The sequence below is a fragment of the Lemur catta genome, chromosome 1, assembly GCF_020740605.2.
Source record: "Lemur catta isolate mLemCat1 chromosome 1, mLemCat1.pri, whole genome shotgun sequence".
Lineage (NCBI taxonomy): Eukaryota > Metazoa > Chordata > Mammalia > Primates > Lemuridae > Lemur > Lemur catta.
In genome coordinates this window covers 82,343,234-82,360,200 of record NC_059128.1, presented here as the reverse complement: position 1 = coordinate 82,360,200, position 16,967 = coordinate 82,343,234, and the positions used below count along the sequence as shown (strand labels likewise).

Here is a 16,967-nt window from a genome sequence, read left to right as displayed (position 1 = left end):
TATACATTAGTAGAGACAAATCAGAATGTGACTGTACTGCTCATTCCAGTTGCTATTTTGTGAGAAACATCCTACACTTAGAACTATTGATTTAAATTGAGTTTTACAATTGCTATTAACAAGATGTAAATGCTTTCCCTAGATTTCTTTACTATACGCTTCTTCTACATTTGTGGTTAATCAATTATTTTCTCCTGAACCTCCCACATTTTTCAAGTTAAATGTCAAAATTGTTCTGGAAAAATTTCAACTTTATTTTCTACAGCATAATTGCTAGAAATACTTACATGGTTCAAAAATCTGGTAGCTTTATTTTTACCCTCAGTACTAAAACCAGAGAAAGAGATAAACTTTTAGAAAACATTCAGCATTGTTTTTAAAAGCAAATAACAGTAACTTACTTGTTCTGTTGATAACAGCTGGATATATAAGAATTCCATGTCTGTTGTCTGCCTTGTGCAACTTGAGCCTCTCTACTGTAGCTACAAACTATTTCTCAGCTGAAAAATTCTCCAGCAGAATCATAATTGTTTCCATAAATCAACAGGCAAGAGGATTTTCTGTGTGTGTGTGAGAGCGTGTGTGCTTGGTATGTGTGTGTGTAGAGCCTTTTATTCAGGGCTTTTCGATAAATACCTTTGCTGACCTCATTGGAAGCAATTAAAACTTAACCAGTGAGCTGTTAGTTGAATACAACAGCGAGAATAAAAGGAGGCTTGTATAGTATTCAGTGGTCATGAGAGGGAGCTATGAACATGGTTTATGCTTAAATCTTCAAGTGGGTACCTATTTTGTAGAAACAGACCTCTGATTCTTAAGCAGTTAGAAGGGGAGTTTTTTAGACTTTGTTTATAATATAACAGTTGTATATACTTTGAAAAATATTTGAACATATCTATAAAAGGGGTTTGGTTTTTTTAATAGAAAATCTTTTCCATAGCTTTATGATGCATACATTTCTGTATTCCTATGTGTTCAGAATATTGGAACAAAACTACTAATATGTATTAACTCACATCTTAGTGTCTTCAAGCACTGTATAGATGAGTTAAAGGTAGAGACAATTCACCATTGAATATGAGTATAATTTTTATGTCCTATATTCCTAGGCTGAAAGTGAGAAAAACCTAGGTTCTTATTTGATTTGAAGTTGGACTGATAATGGCCAGTGTGATTTGAGGCAAATCACATGATATTCCCAAGTCTCAGCTGCTACATTTTTAAAATTAGTGTATTAGTTTAAATGACTCTGCGGTACCTTGTAGTTCTAAAATTCTGTGACCCGTGACTTATACTGACTACTAATAATAAGGAAGAAGGCACATACTTTTAAAAATTGTTATTCTTAAAAATTAAGAAAATGGTTTCAACAGTGATTATCAGTGCTTGACTTTTGACTCAATAAGGACATTAGCACAATAAATAAATGTTAATTTAGAGATGGAATTTTAAGATCTATAGCTAAGGTAAATAAGAGCAAGCTATTTTACTTTGCAACATGAGTTCTTTTCTCCTTTACTTCCTATTCTAGTTCGTGTATATAGTAGTGCTTAAGTATTTTATTAGTATTTGGTGCAGAATAATTGTGTTGTCAACCTAAAGCAGTATTTAGGAACACATTCTAAAATTCTCTTTCCCATGTTATATACCCCTCAGGACACACACACACACACTTTCTTCTACACTTGAAATGCACTACTTTACCACCAGGTGGTGCATGCAGACCAAATAGGAAAAGGAAATTAAGTCCATTCAATTGGATTATCGTTTATGTGATTTCTCTTTTTGTCTATGCTTTTAGGGAACACAATCAAGAGCACAGAATAGGTAAAATGTGCACAGTTATACTCTTTATGCACCAAATATTGAAAGTTCTAAGTTTATTAAAGCAGAGGAGAGTAGATTCTTCTATAATTGCATCTGTTGAAAGCTAGATGGCTCATTCTATCATATATTTCTCTAAAAGGAGGAAGAGAGGAGGAAAGAAAATATTATGTTACTGTGTATTGAATAAAATCCTACTAGTTTGAGAAGTAACAGTAATGAGTGGGATCAGAATTTCTAGGACTTGGATATTTCTTCCAAAGAAATGAAAGTTATTAACAGTCAGTTCCCAATGTAAAGATATTCAGAAACTACTAAATCCATCTGTTCCACACTGACCCCACAGATATTAAACCAAGAAATCAATAGATTAGATGTCAATATTTGCTAACTAAATTCTTAAGACTTAAATAAAAGAGATGGATAGTTTGTTGGTAGAGTACTTAATGCCTCCTTAAAATCTGCTGTAAAAGATTAACTGTAAAATTGAAAACAAAGAATAAAATCGTGATCTATGTACTTTAAGTGAATTAGATGCTATTATATTCTTGATTTGGAAATATGATCCCAGTAATATTAATAAATAGATTAATCTCAATAAGGAAACTATATCAATGGTTTAAATTCTTTCATTATCAGTTTCCTCATTGGAGAATAATGAATTCAAGCTGGGCCCACAACCTGTTTCACTAGTATGTGTTAATACCACAGCTATAATGGGGAACCTCACTTAGACTTCACTATGCACTTATTATAATTACACTTCAATAAGGATTCTCCAGGAACTAAGAATAACTTTAGGTATCTCTAGATGGGTTAATCCTCTGTGATTTTTTTTAAGTTATACATTGACAACCATTTATTGCTCTTGTTTTAGTGTACATGTAGTGATAGAATAAGTAGAGAAATACTTTGAAGAATTGCCTTTCTTTTGTTGTTTCTAGATTGAATTAACTTTACTTTAAATTGGAATCACATCTCATAAAGTTTTAAACTTTACTTAAGCAACCTCCATTATATCCTTTATCCATGGAGAGATAAATAATAGAAAATAACTTTTGCTTAATGACTTTTACATTTCAATAATTAATTTTTAAACTGTGCCTCATCATAATTATGTATGATATAATTAATAGAAGGGAACATCATTAAATATTGTTATTACTTTGCATTCTTACATCCTTTCCCGTTCCCTATTCTCCCAGTTCTCCTTCCTTCCCTAAAATATTGATAATCATTTTTATTAGTTTCTTGTGTATCTTTCCAGTGTTCCATCATGCATACACAGGCAAACTGAATACATATGTATATGTGTATATATGTACATTTATTACTTTTTCCCTTTTTTAACAGGTAATATGCCATATGCATTGTTCTGTACGTTGCATTTTTTTTACTTAATAAAAATGGAAAATCTTCCCATTTCAGTATTTAGGAAGCTTCCTCATTTTTTTTAATAGCTGCATGTTATTCTGTTGATTGGATATATAACAATGTATTTGGCCAGCCCCCTATTGATGAATATTTATCTTTTTCAAGTATTTCTCTATTAGAAAAAAAGTTGTAATAAATAAAGTTATAAATATGTCATTTTATACTGTGCAAATATATCTGTAGGATCAATTTCCAGAAGTGGACTGTCTGGGTCAAAAGGTATATATATATTTCATTATTTTGATAGATGTTGCCAACTTATCCTCCATGGAGATTGTACTAGTTTCACAATCCCACTAGCAGTATGTAAGAGTACCCATTTGTTCAACAGAATGTTTGAAGAATCCTCAAACTTTGGGGATTTTGTTAATCTGATAAGTAGAAATGGCATTTCATTGTAGTTATCCCTTGCATTTCTCTTCTCATAAGACAAAGTGACCATCATGGACAAGTACACTAAAGAAAAGGTATATGTTCCACTTTCTTTTCTAAATTCCATTTTATACATGGCTCATACTATTATATTGATACAAAGTGAAAAAAATTCCTGAATTTACTGTCTAATAGAAAAATGTGTAGAAAGAATCATAAATACAACTGTTAAATTATTAGTTTTAAAATTCTTGCTCATATTTTAAAGAATTAATAAAGCTGGCTTTTCATGAAAAAAAAAAAGAAAAGGTATATGTTACTATGAGTGTTTATAGTAGGTAGCAATAGGGAAGGCTTCTCAGCAAAAATGTCAGTAGAGATGAAATTTTATAGCATGAGTGGGAGTTACCCTGTGAATGTACCAAAAAAAAAAAAAAACTGTGTTGAAAGAGAGCAATCATTTTCAATAATGAAACACCAGTGTGCCCCTAGTAGAGAAAATAAGAGGGACTGTGGTGCATGAAAAGGTTGAAGAGGCAGACAGGATTTGTGTGGGCCATGTTAAGGCATATGTGATCTTTATCCTAAGAGTAATACGAAGCCTTTATAGTATGTTAAGCAGAAGAGTGACATGATCAGAAAATTGTACTTCCTGCCTCTGTTCTGGTCAAAACTTAATTCCGATTGGCAGAATAGATTTATGAAACATTAAATTTTGTTCATTTATCCAATTTTTTCTGTTTTTCAAATTTTCAAAAAGATAGCAAACTTTATAATTGGAAAGGAAATGTTAAGGGAAAAAAGTCATATATGCTTCCTGCCTTGGGTAAAACCTCAATCCATTTCAAAAGATCCTGCTAAGGGCCCTGAAAATAAAGGGAGCTTAAGAGTGCCTTTGAGAAATAGTCCCATGGACTGGGGAGCATAGATAAAAGTCTATGGATCCCATATTTGGGGAGCCAAGCTCCCATATTTCTGGTAGCATCACAGCACACAACAGATGTACAAAACTCCAGAGACTAAAGACTACCTCATGTGTCTGAACAGATGGGCCCATAAGCGCCCCTCATAAAGATTTCCTGTGTTTTAAAAGAAATCTGGAAGCAGCAGGGAGCCTAGACCTGAAGGAACTGTGTGAATAGTCAGTGAACACCCCAGAAATAACCAGAGTAGACAAATAATTCAACAGCCAGAGGCCCTTGCTTTGGCCCTGCAAAAAACCCTTGGACTCTACCCCATCTTAAAGCAGAAGAGGGAAACCCAAGAGTAAGTTTTACATCAGCCTGGGAAGGTGGAATTCTCAGAATTGAAGCTAGGTGGATTTATATTTATAAATATAAAATGTATATGTTATTCTTTCCATTTCTGAAATTTTGGTCCAAAATTTATTTCTACTACATTCCCACAGCTATCTTTACACTATGGATTTATCTTCATCTTTCCATCTGTGAGTCCCATTTCATAAATTCACCCTCAATTCTGACTCATGCCATACAACCAATCTTACTTATCTCCTTGATTCATCTATTTAACAAATATTTATCAGATAGCTCCTTGGTGCCAGATGTACTAGCCTTGTAGAGATACAATGGTGGATATTCTGGAAGTGACCTCTGCCCTTACAGAGTATGCATTCCAGTGAGAGACTAAACATAAACAAGAAGATCGGGGGTTGGGGGTAGGGGAAAAATCTTAGTGTGTTCCAAGAATTGAAAGAAAGCCAATATGAATGAAGTGCATGAACAATGGGAGAGTAGTAAGAGATGAATGAAGCTGAAGAGATAGGCAGGGACCAGTTCATAAAGAACTTTGCAGGTCATGATGATAGGAGTTTGGGTTTATTCTAAGTATAGTAGGAAGCTGGAGTACAAATCTGTCTACCGAAACCTGATAGGCCTAGTCAAAGACAGTAGTTTAAACTGTGGGGTAAAATCCCAAAAATAATTGAGCAAGCCTGAGGTCCCTATAAATCCTCAGTTATGTAAACTTTGTGCTTACCCTTGGCATAATGCCCTAACATTTTTAAACTAACTGTATATAAGATACAACGTCTGAGTCATATGCTCAAAATTGTGGTGTGCCTGTGACTCAACTATATAAATATCTCAGTTTACAAATGTTACTTGACTCTTGTATCTCTCTGAGTCTATAAAAATCTGTTTTATTTAATTTTATATTTATAAAATTCTTTAAAATCCTAATCTAAAGTTTTCCAAATTATATTATGAATTTACTGCATAGTACAACTTTATACCTGGGGTAAGATCTCTCGTGGGAGCTACTAGATAGTGGTTTTTTTCCATTTGTACATTTCTATATAATGGAGACATATTATATAATTCATTCTTGATTGTCTTGATTCCCCTTAAATTACTCCTTAACTTTAGAAAAGAATTCATCTCCTTGATTCAGGACTACCCACTGGTGCCTGGTTTTGACAGCCTAGTGCCCTTCTAAAAGTTGAAAAACATTTTAATGGAGACAGTTTTATTTTACCCCTAGGAGAACATCATGAAAAACACAAAGAACCTGTGCAATTAGGGCTATTATGTTGTTTGTTTTAAACTATTATTCTTTGGTTCCATATTAATTGTCTACATAGCAAGGCAGCAGAATGAGGGGTAAAACTAGCAACAGCAATTTTTCTTTAAAAAATATTTTATGGATGTCAATGTGTTAATAGCAAAATTGGTTTAATTTTTAATTCATTAGCTTTAAAACCATGGCTTTTCAGCACCAGAGTAACTTCTCAAAAGTGGGGGAAAGAGGCAGAATAAAGGTAATTATGATAGTAAAGAAGGAAAAGAAAGTTATGGAGTCCACCATCTTTAGTATAAACATATATCTGTGAAAAACCAGGTACCCAGCAAAATATGTATTCATGTAAAACTGATGGCTGACACAATAATTCATGCATAAGAGAAAGGAGGGTCATACTTCTGCTTAAGCTCCTCTTCAAGCTAAACATTCCTCCTATCTTCAAACATGACTCATGTATTTCCCTCAATGGTATTTAATATTATCTCAGATACAGTGTGTCCTCCTTATTCCTCTAATCAATTCCAAAAATTATCAACTCTACCACCACAACTTCTTCCACGCCTGTTTCTTCCTGTCAATCATCACCTTCACATCTTAGGTCAAGGCATTGTTACGGCTCCTGTCAGTTCTGTTCCCAACACATCTCCTTGCATCTCCTTTCTCCAATCTCCAATCCACTTTAAATGTTGCACTCAAATTAGCCTCCCTAAAGAACAGTTGTAATTATGTTACTTCTCTGCCTTAAAGTCATCAGTAACACTCCCATTTTTCCTAAACAAAAGTCTAATCTTCTTTTTCTACTATGCAGACTACTGTTCCTAGTATCCTTTGTGATTCTCAACATACCACACACACTGGGCTCTCTCAGTAGGTTTGGGGCAAAGGAATATCCCCTTCACTTCTTCTCTTAGTACAGGAGGGGATTAATAGAGAAGAAATCCTCCTCCTGAATCTTCTCTCTCCCTACCTTCTCTCCTTTGCTCTCTCCCCCTCTGTTTCTCTCTTCCCTCTTATATATTCAGTCTGTGTGAGGGACCCAAGAGTCATGTAAGCAATTATCAGCTATTTCCTTTGAAATTTTGCACATTGAGTTTTCAATGATGCAATAAAGCCCTTGTTCCTATTTAGTCTGTTAACTCAGTTAATTACTTCAAAACAATACTTACTATGTATTCAGATAGTGTGCAATATGATAGAGATTGACTGTTCAATAAGATAAGCAAGGTCCCTGATTTAGAGCTTAAACTACTGGAGGATGGGGCCAGGTAATAAACATGTAAAAAGAATTATGGCAATATTTCAGGAGGAAATAAATAGGTTACCATGGTATCAAATAACAGAGAGGAAAGGGGTGGTTGGAATCTGGTTACAAAAGGTCTTTCTGAGAAGTTGACATTACAGCTGAGATCTGGAGAATAAGAAGAACACAGAAGTGGAGGTAGAGCATTCTAAACAAAGGTAACAGGGAGAACAAAATTCTGAGATGAAATGAGCTTGTTGTGTTCTAGAATCCAAAAGATAGTATAACTGGAGCATAGTGAACATGAGGAAAGGTAGGTGATAGAAGGCCTATGTATGTAGGGCCTTGATACCAATGGTAAGGACTTTGGATTTGATCCTAAGTATAATGGGTTAAAATCAGTGAGTAATGTGATCATTCTGAAAACTTTATGGAGAATGGTTTGGAGATGGAAAAAGTTGAAGTGGAGACCAGTTATGAGGCTGTGATTGAAATTCAGGTCAGTAATGATGATATCTTAGACTAAGATTATGGTAGGGGATATGGGAAGGAGTGAGCAGATAAATGTTGGAGACAAAGCTTGATAAGAGATGCAATATAAGAGACAAAAAGAAGTTAAAGTTAAATTCCAGATGCCTGACATTTGTAACGGGATAAATAGTGATATCATCTGCTCAACTAAGGAAGACTGGGAGAGAACCAGCATTGGTGGGGAAAATCAGACAATTGGAAAGTTTGGGTGAGAGGCATGCTATAACTCAAAACTCAGTTCACTCTGGATAAGAGTGATCTGGACCTCTTACTCCCTTGAAATGAGAACCAGGAAGCATCTTAAAAAATCAATTACCGGCGTGGCGCGGTGGCTCACGCCTGTAATCCTAGCACTCTGGGAGGCCGAGGCGGGTGGATCGCTCGAGGTCAGGAGTTCGAGACCAGCCTGAGCAAGAGTGAGACCCCGTCTCTACTAAAAATAGAAACAAATTATCTGGCCAACTAAAAATATATATACAAAAAATTAGCCGGGCATGGTGGCGCATGTCTGTAGTCCCAGCTACTCGGGAGGCTGAGGCAGTAGGATCGCTTAAGCCCAGGAGTTTGAGGTTGCTGTGAGCTAGGCTGACGCCACGGCACTCACTCTAGCCCGGGCAACAGAGTGAGACTCTGTCTCAAAAAAAAAAAAAAAAAAAAAAATCAATTACCACAAAAGTGTGGACATAGAAATGAAATCTCTTTTTAAGGATATCCGGTGCAAAAGGAAAGCATTTCCTGTGTAGCATTAATTTGTTTTTGACAAAACTGTTAAGGGCCATCCTCTTTGATTTTTCTAATTAAGAATGTCTCTGACAACCAGAATATCACAGACCCTCGTATTGTAACACATGAAATATATCAGAAGTCAAGCTATGTTATAGGACCTTTATTGGAAAAACTTAAAACAGCTTTATTCTTTGATTTCAGCTATAAATGGATTTCAGAGTTGTCAAAATAAAGTTAATGTTCAATTCTTATGATACTGAGAAAGAAACTTTTTAAAAATAATAGTGTTTGCATTTTGAAAAGAAATCAATATTTACTACCCTCTCTGGTTATTTTACCAGAAAGAAAACTGCTTTATATTCTTGAATTCTATATTTCCTTCAATAGAAGCAAATATGTTAGTAGAGGAACATAGTAATAAAGTAGTTCATATCAGCATATAACACCATAGTGTATTACACACAAAAAGAGTATGTTAAAAACTAAAACCTCATATATCTAATGCCAAGAAAAATTGACTAATTTGGCAAGAAAACAATCTGTTAGTCATTTTATAGTGGCCAGAGAACAACAAAAGAAGACTGATTTCTTTCTTTCTAATAGAATTTTTTGGCTGTGGATGATTATCATAGCTTTGATTTCTTAGCCTAAGTAGTTTAGAAGTTGGAAACATTGTATCATGAGATTAGAAAGCTTCTGAACAAGTAAAAATTCAAAATTATAGCATATTTTAAAAGAAATTTTATTTCTTAATGCCAAGAACTATATGTATAATAAATCAAACTGTCAACTGGCTTAACTGAATCAATAAAAAGAATATGGAAATAGCTTATCAGCTTATCTGCAAATGTGGACATGAAAGTACTAACAGATGTTTGAAAATTTCTTTCTTTCTTAAATATTTTTAAATTCTCCACGACATCTGATATAACCTATTATTTTTCATGATCTTGAAAATGTCTGCAAAGGAAAAAGACAAGTTTCAATCCAAACTCAATTTGAATGGTAACAAATTCTGAAATTAAGATATTCCAAATATATGAAGTTTTACTATATTTTAAATTATCCTAAGAATGGATAGTTTATTGGGATATTTATTGTATTATTTTTGCCTTGGATAAATAAAATTAAAGAGGATAATTCTAGTTCATAGAATAACTGAAGGGTTGACTAAAAGATTGATTCAGAATGGTAATGAAATTATTTATGATGTACTCTTCCCTTCCTTTGGTTGCCTTCTTCATGCCTTCCATTCCATTTTAGCCCACTTGGCATGTTGCATATTGTGGTAATAAATATATTTTATTGCCAATGTAGTCAAATATAAAGTTAAGAAGCAAGCTCAAAACTATCAAAAGCATTTTTTCTCTCTCAAAAATGAGAATAAGAAGGAATAAAATATATAAAATTTCTGAATTATTTTACCACACCCAGAACATGTTATATTTTGATTTAAAGGGGTATTTTTTCTTTCAACAGTGGTCCTTATCTCATTTGTACTTAATTTATCCATTTTAGACTGAGAAATCATCTTTTTTCTGTTTTTTATTTCTTGATCTACAGGTAAAATTGCATTATGTTATTTCCTTGGCAATACCAAATATTTACAAAGATTTGGTAATTTTTCTTTTGTTCTGTTTTTAATTCTGAAACTTTCTTATTCTATCCCATCCTCCTCTTTCAGTCTGCATTTTTATTCCTCACTTTTTTCCTCTAGCTCCCTCTCTCATTTGCTTGGTTGCCCTCCCTCTTTCCTTTCTCTCTCTCTCTCTCTCTCTCTCACTGACACACACACACACACACACACACACACACACGTATACACTCAAATGCTTTTTCTCTCATACCCATGCTTCAGGTTTCTAGAAGCTTCCTTAGGTTATTTTTATATTAATTTTCTACTTATTTATCTCTTTTTTAAATCTAGTCTTGAAAAACCGATCTGTTTTCTGTTCTAATCAGTATTTCTCTGAAAATAACTTCATATTATAGAAGACAAATGATTCTCAAGTAATAACTCATAATGATGCAACTTCTGGTAATTTAAACTTTTATCTAGTAATTTTAAAAGAGCTAATCATGTAGTCTAACTTGACAGGCTTTTTATTTTTAAGATAAAGCTTATAAAGGTGGGGTTTATATGAGTACTTGTTTAAAGCAAGTTAATATTTGGAAACCTATTTTTTTAATGAGAAATCTTGGAAACTAAACATGGAAAATGATTCACTGTTCGTTAGCAATTCATTTCTGAGAGTTGACAAGTTAAGTGACACAAAGAAAGTGTTATGTAAATGAGGAGATATCAAAGTCTAAGTACTAAAAAAGGAAGACAAAAAACTGGAGCTACTAAGAAATAGCAAATAAATATTAAGTGAGAAATCATTGAAAACTACTTACATAAAGCTGTGTGCATTATGAGATGATATGGTGTTTAGAGGTAATATGGAACAAACTGGCCTATGAAGAGCTTTCATGATTCAGATGATTTGTAGTCAGATGTATCTGAATTTGAATTATTGTTCTTAATGATTGTGTAACATAGGCAAGTTATTTAACTTCTCTGACTCTATTATATGTAAAAAGAATAATAGGGGACCAATCTCACTTTGAAGAAGACTACAGGGTTGGGTAATGAATGCAAAAAATAAATAACGTGCTTTAGAGGATCTGAAGTGGAAGTGGAGTTTTGAAAGATGATGATTAGATAATTCTAGTGGCAGCATTAATAGGTAAGAATTAGCAGGAGCCTCTTAAGGGAAGGTAAGCCTAAAAAGAAATGAGAACAAGAAAATGATTAGAGCCTGAATGAGTCTAATAAACAGTAAAAGCAGAGATGAATAAAATGAGAAACAGAGACTAATCTGCTAGCATATGTCTCTATTTTATATATCAAATGCTTACATATAGCACTTACTGAATGCCAGGCAAGTTTCTAAGCATTTTATAAAATTAAATAATGCACTTCTATTAAGTTGGCACTATTTTTATCCTCATTTTGCAAATGAAACTATTATAGTATCAGGTGTGGTTTGCCAGAACAGAGAGAGAAGTGGAATAAAACTTAAGGTAATTTCAGATCTCCACAGCAAACACTGCAGGAAAGTTAAAGGGGAGATAATTCTGTACAGGAAGTAAATAATAATAACAATAATGATTAAAACATCAGTGTTTATTGAGCCTTTATGATTTTATTCTGTGCCAGGCACTTTTCTAAATTACATATATGATATATATATCACATTTTACATATATATATAGAGAGAGAGAGAGAAAGAGAGAGAGAGAGAGAATAAAATAGTATAGGTACTCCTTTATCCTCTTTTCCAGATGAGGAAACAAGGCCCAAGAGTTTAAGTAACTTTCACAAGTTAATAAAGTTTGAAATAAATATGGATATATATATTATAAATATTTCAAATATAATAAATTTGAAATATATTTGAGTATTTAGATGTTTATATATATATATAATTTGAAGCCTGAGCTCTTAATCACTATTGCTTTCAACATAGGACTGATTTTCATGAATGGGGTGGGGAGGGTGTCCCTAATCTGCTTCACTTTTTCAAGTTTGCAGCAATTTAAAGTGGAATATGCTAGTTAACACAGTCAGTTCATATGCCGACAACACAAATAAGAAGCTGTCCAATCCTGAGGAGAAACTTACTGAGAAAAAACATACCCATCTCTAGAGGAAATCCATGCTAGTCACCTATAATATTAAACTTAACCTTAACTCATACCTATGAACCATGGATGACAAACATTTGGAGAAGACAAAGATCAAGTGAAGGCACCAAAAAAACTGATTTTTGAAAAAGTTAACCTAAGAAACATAAACTATGTATTTCAAATTCTTACTTGAATTTCTATACTCATTTGTTTAACAGATATTCACTGAACGTCTCCTATTATGTATCAAACTCTGAATTGGGTACTAACTGCCATGGTGATACCCGCAACCATCTATCCCCAGAAAAAAACATGATACCTGCTCCTGTGGAGCTTATTTGAAATTATATTCCATTATAAAAAAGCACAATCCGATAAGAAAATGGAGTAGAAAAAAATAATCTTACGAACCAAGAATATGATAACAGAATGGTTTAATAATAGACTGAAGATAGCTAAAGAACAAATAAATGATTTGGAGTATTACAGCATTCAAAAGTACAACAAAAATACAGAGAGGTAGAAAATAGAGACATGTTAAAGGATATGAAAAATCAATTCAGATAGACCATCTTCACTTCAAAAGGAGTTCCAAGAAGAAAATATGAAGGAAAAGAGAGACAGCAAAGAACACTTCACAAAATTGAAAAAAAATTCAAATGGTCAGATTAATATGACCCACGAAGGGGCAAGCAAAATGAGTAGAGACCCACATCTTGGTGAACTCAAACAATAAAGAGAAAATTCTGAAAGTTTCAAAAAATTTTCAGAAATTGCTTATAAAGGAAATAGAATCGGTTAGGCATCAGATTATATCATTAGGCAGCACTTGATGCTGGAAGAGAGTGCAGAATACCTACAAAGGTTTGGGCAAAATGATATTAAAACCAAAATACATGTCAGTCAAAATATCATTCAGATGCAAGTTTAAATAAAAATGTCTTCATGCAAATAAGAGCTTAAATGTTTGCCATCTTTAGACTGTCCCTGAAAGAATTATTGCAGCTAAATAAAAAATGTTTCCAAGAGGAAAATGTGGGATACAAAAAGAAATTATGAAATACTACTCAACAATAAAAAGAAACAAATTACTAGTATATATAATGTGTATATGAATCTCAAAGGCCTTGTGCTAAGTGAAAGAAACCAGACCCAAAAGGCTATATGCTGTATGGTTCCATATATATGATATTCTAGAAAAATAAAAACTGTAGGTACAGAATACAGATTGCCAGGGGCTGCAAGGGTTGGGGAGTTGACAACAATGGGGCATGAAAGGATCATTTGGATGACAGGTTCTATACGTTGACTGTGGTGGTGGCTACACAGTCATATGCTTTTGGCAAAGCTCATAGAACTGTACAGCAAAAAAGATAAAAATTAGAATATGTAAATTATATTATACCTCATATATTAAATGCATGCATTCATACATATATTAGTATTAATAGAGGAAGGGAACAACAGAGGGTAAAGAAACTAGTTAAATGTATATTTGAATCTCAATGTTAAAAATTTTTAAATAATCTTGAACTAAAATCCCAAATGATAACAACCTTGGAGAGGTGATGGAAGTAGAAATTTAAGAAGAAAAAAAAAAGTTTTCTGAGATTCTTTCTTTAGGGGCAGAATAGAGATAGCAATATATTCTAGATGTTGATAAAAGTATGCTTAAATTTGTTTAGATTAATCCCTAGAAGAATAGAAATGAGATTCATAACTTCCAAAGCAGATGAAGAAAATGGTAATAGAAAACAGTCTTCAAAATGATTTAACCAAAGAAATACAGAGAAACCAAATGTGGCAAAATGTTTGAAATTGTTGGATCTAAATACAAGCCATGGAGTATTCATTGTAATAGTTTTACAAATTTTCTTTAGTTTTAAATTTTTCAAGATAAGAAGTTGGAGAACATGTTGGATGACTTCTGGTTTGAAGATGGTAGCATAAAGTTGTCATTTCCCCTTCTCCTCATGGAAGGCATCCAAAAGCAGCAAGGAGAGAAAAAAACGCACAAATTCCATTTATGGTAAAACTAGGAGATAAATAAAATCATCACCACAAAAATGTAGAAAGGCTACCCAAAACAAGGAAAAAAGAGGGAGAAGGAGAGGGAAAGGAATAAGAAAAACAAATGACAGATGAAGGATATTCACCAGAAAAATGATACCATGGAGTAGAAGAAAAATTATAACTAAATATTTTACCACACATTTAAAAACTTAATGATTCACTTTTATTTATTTATTTATTTATTTTGAGACAGAGTCTCGCTATGTTGCCCAGGCTAGAGTGCCATGGCATCAGCCTAGCTCACAGCAACTTCAAACTCCTTGGCTCAAGTGATCCTACTGCCTCAGCCTCCCAAACAGCTGGGACTACAGGCATGTGCCACCATGCCCGGCTAATTTTTTCTGTATATATTTTTAGTTGTCTGGCTAATTCCTTTATATTTTTTTAGTAGAGACAGGGTCTCGCTCTCACTCAGGCTGATCTCAAACTCCTGAGCTTAAACAATCCGCTCACCTTGGCCTCCCAGAGTGCTAGGATTACAGGTGTGAGCCACCATGCCTGGCCAATGATTCACTTTTATGAATGACAAACACAAAGCATAAAAGCAAAAGCTTAGTGAAGGGTCAGATTGAACAGATGTAAAAAGGAAAGCCATCAACAGACCTGAAAATGAAATTGGAAGAAACCCAAGAGAGAATAAGACACTGATGAAAAGATGGTAACAGACATGGAGGACATGAGAAAAATGAGCAAAATGGAAAATGGAAATCAGTTTTAAATATTAGAGAAAATGATAAATAATAAAGATAGGCAAAGTATTCTATAAAATTTAAGCTTTTAAAGAATCAAAACCAAAACAATAGAAACAAATATTTTATTTTTAAATATAATTTTTAAAAATAATTTTCAGAGTGGAACATCTCCAGACTCTCTCTTTGGTTTGTAGAGAGTTTTATGTGGAATAAGGCTTTATTAATGTTTCAGCTTACACTACAAGAAAGGCTCTGACCTCTTCTTTTTTCAAAAATAAGGCTATAAGAATAGATATATCACAGAAGTACTGTAAGAGATTTGACAAAATAGATGATACCATAGACAAAACAGGACTAGATAACAGTGGATTTATAACAAGTTATAACAATATCCAAAGTTAGTGACAATATCCAAAGTGTGCTATTTAACATATTAGCATTAACCTGGAGACAGTTTTCTAGTGGCATGCCACAGATCTAGATCCCTGGTACTGTTCTGTATACTTATTAATTATTTTAATAAGTATACTGATTATATGTAAAACAGACTGGTCATCGGCATAAAGCTGGAAGGTATAGCTAACACAATTGAAAACAGAATCAGGAACCAAGATCTCAATAATCACCTGATTCAGACAAGATGAAATGTAATAGGAGTAAATATGAAGCACTGCAGGTGAATCCAAAAGTCTAGCTATATAATAAAATTTGAAAGAGATAATTAATTGTAAGCACAGTATGAATTGGAATTATTTGATTATCAAAATAGCTAATAAAATCTTAGACTACATTTTAATAGGTGCAGCATGTCTAGGATACAAGATGTGACCACTCAATGTGCTTTTTGGACAACACCTGGATCATTTTGTTCAAATAGGGACAAAAATTATAAATGGACTATAAACCAGGTTATCCTAATAATGACTAACTCCATAGAGATTAAAGAGTTCATTAAGCATTTTGGTTATCATACTAAATCTTCATAGTATGTTTTATGATTGATAGAGTACTTATCCCTGTTGTACAAATGAAGACTCAAAGAAGTTAAATAACTTGTCAATTTCTCAAAATTAATAAACAGTGATGTTAAGACTTGGGACATGACAAGAATAATATAGAAAAATTCAAACATACTGAATGCATGATCCTTTCATTTTATGTCTGAAAATGTCCCTGTTTGACTTTCACATTTAGAGCATATTTTTGTAGAGTATATACTTGTAGGTTGGTAGTGGGGTTGGGTTTTGTTTTGCTTTTTCTTTTGGCACTTTAAACTAGTTTTCATTGTTTCTGTTGAAAAATCCTATTGCTCCTTGGTGAGTAATGCACCTTTTTCCTCTGGTTGTTTTCAAGATTTTTCCCTTCCTCTCTAGTTTTCTGAATATGATATGCCTAAGTGTGATTTTCTTTGTACTTGTCCTTCTTAGGGTTTTCTAAACATAAAACTTAAAACCTAAAACTTAAATCTGTGAATCGATGTCTTTCATTAGTTTTGGAAACTTCTCTGTCATTATCTGTTCAAATATTGCTCTGTACCTCTCTCTCTTTCTCTCTCTCTCTCTCTCATCTTCTTCAGGACCTCCTTACTCTGTCACATTCTTTCCATTCTCTATGTATATGTTTCAACTTGGATATTTTCTATGGACTTCAAGTTCACTACTCCTGCCTTCTTCTGTTAAACACATTCAATGAATTTTTAATTTCAGATGTTGTATTTATCAATTCTAGATTTTATTCTTTTTTAATATATTGTAATTATTGGTGAAATTTTCCATTTTTCATTTGTTTTCTTAATCTTTTCTATTGGTTTCTTGAGCATATTTATAATATTGTTTTAAAGCCCTTTGTCTATAAAAATAAAG

At 33.1% G+C, this 16,967-nt stretch overlaps 2 protein-coding genes across 2 annotated transcripts in view; one reads left to right on the top strand and one right to left on the bottom strand.

The window, feature by feature from the left end:
* The window catches only part of FGF7 (fibroblast growth factor 7), a 62,268-nt gene extending 61,374 nt beyond the window's left edge, over positions 1-894 (bottom strand). Inside the window, exon 1 of the mRNA XM_045528841.1 lies at positions 402-894. The gene's annotated coding sequence lies outside the window, so the exon portion shown is untranslated. The remainder of the gene's footprint in view (positions 1-401) is intronic.
* FAM227B (family with sequence similarity 227 member B) overlaps positions 1-16,967 on the top strand; it is a 181,453-nt gene that overhangs the window by 117,825 nt on the left and 46,661 nt on the right. The window lies entirely within an intron of this gene.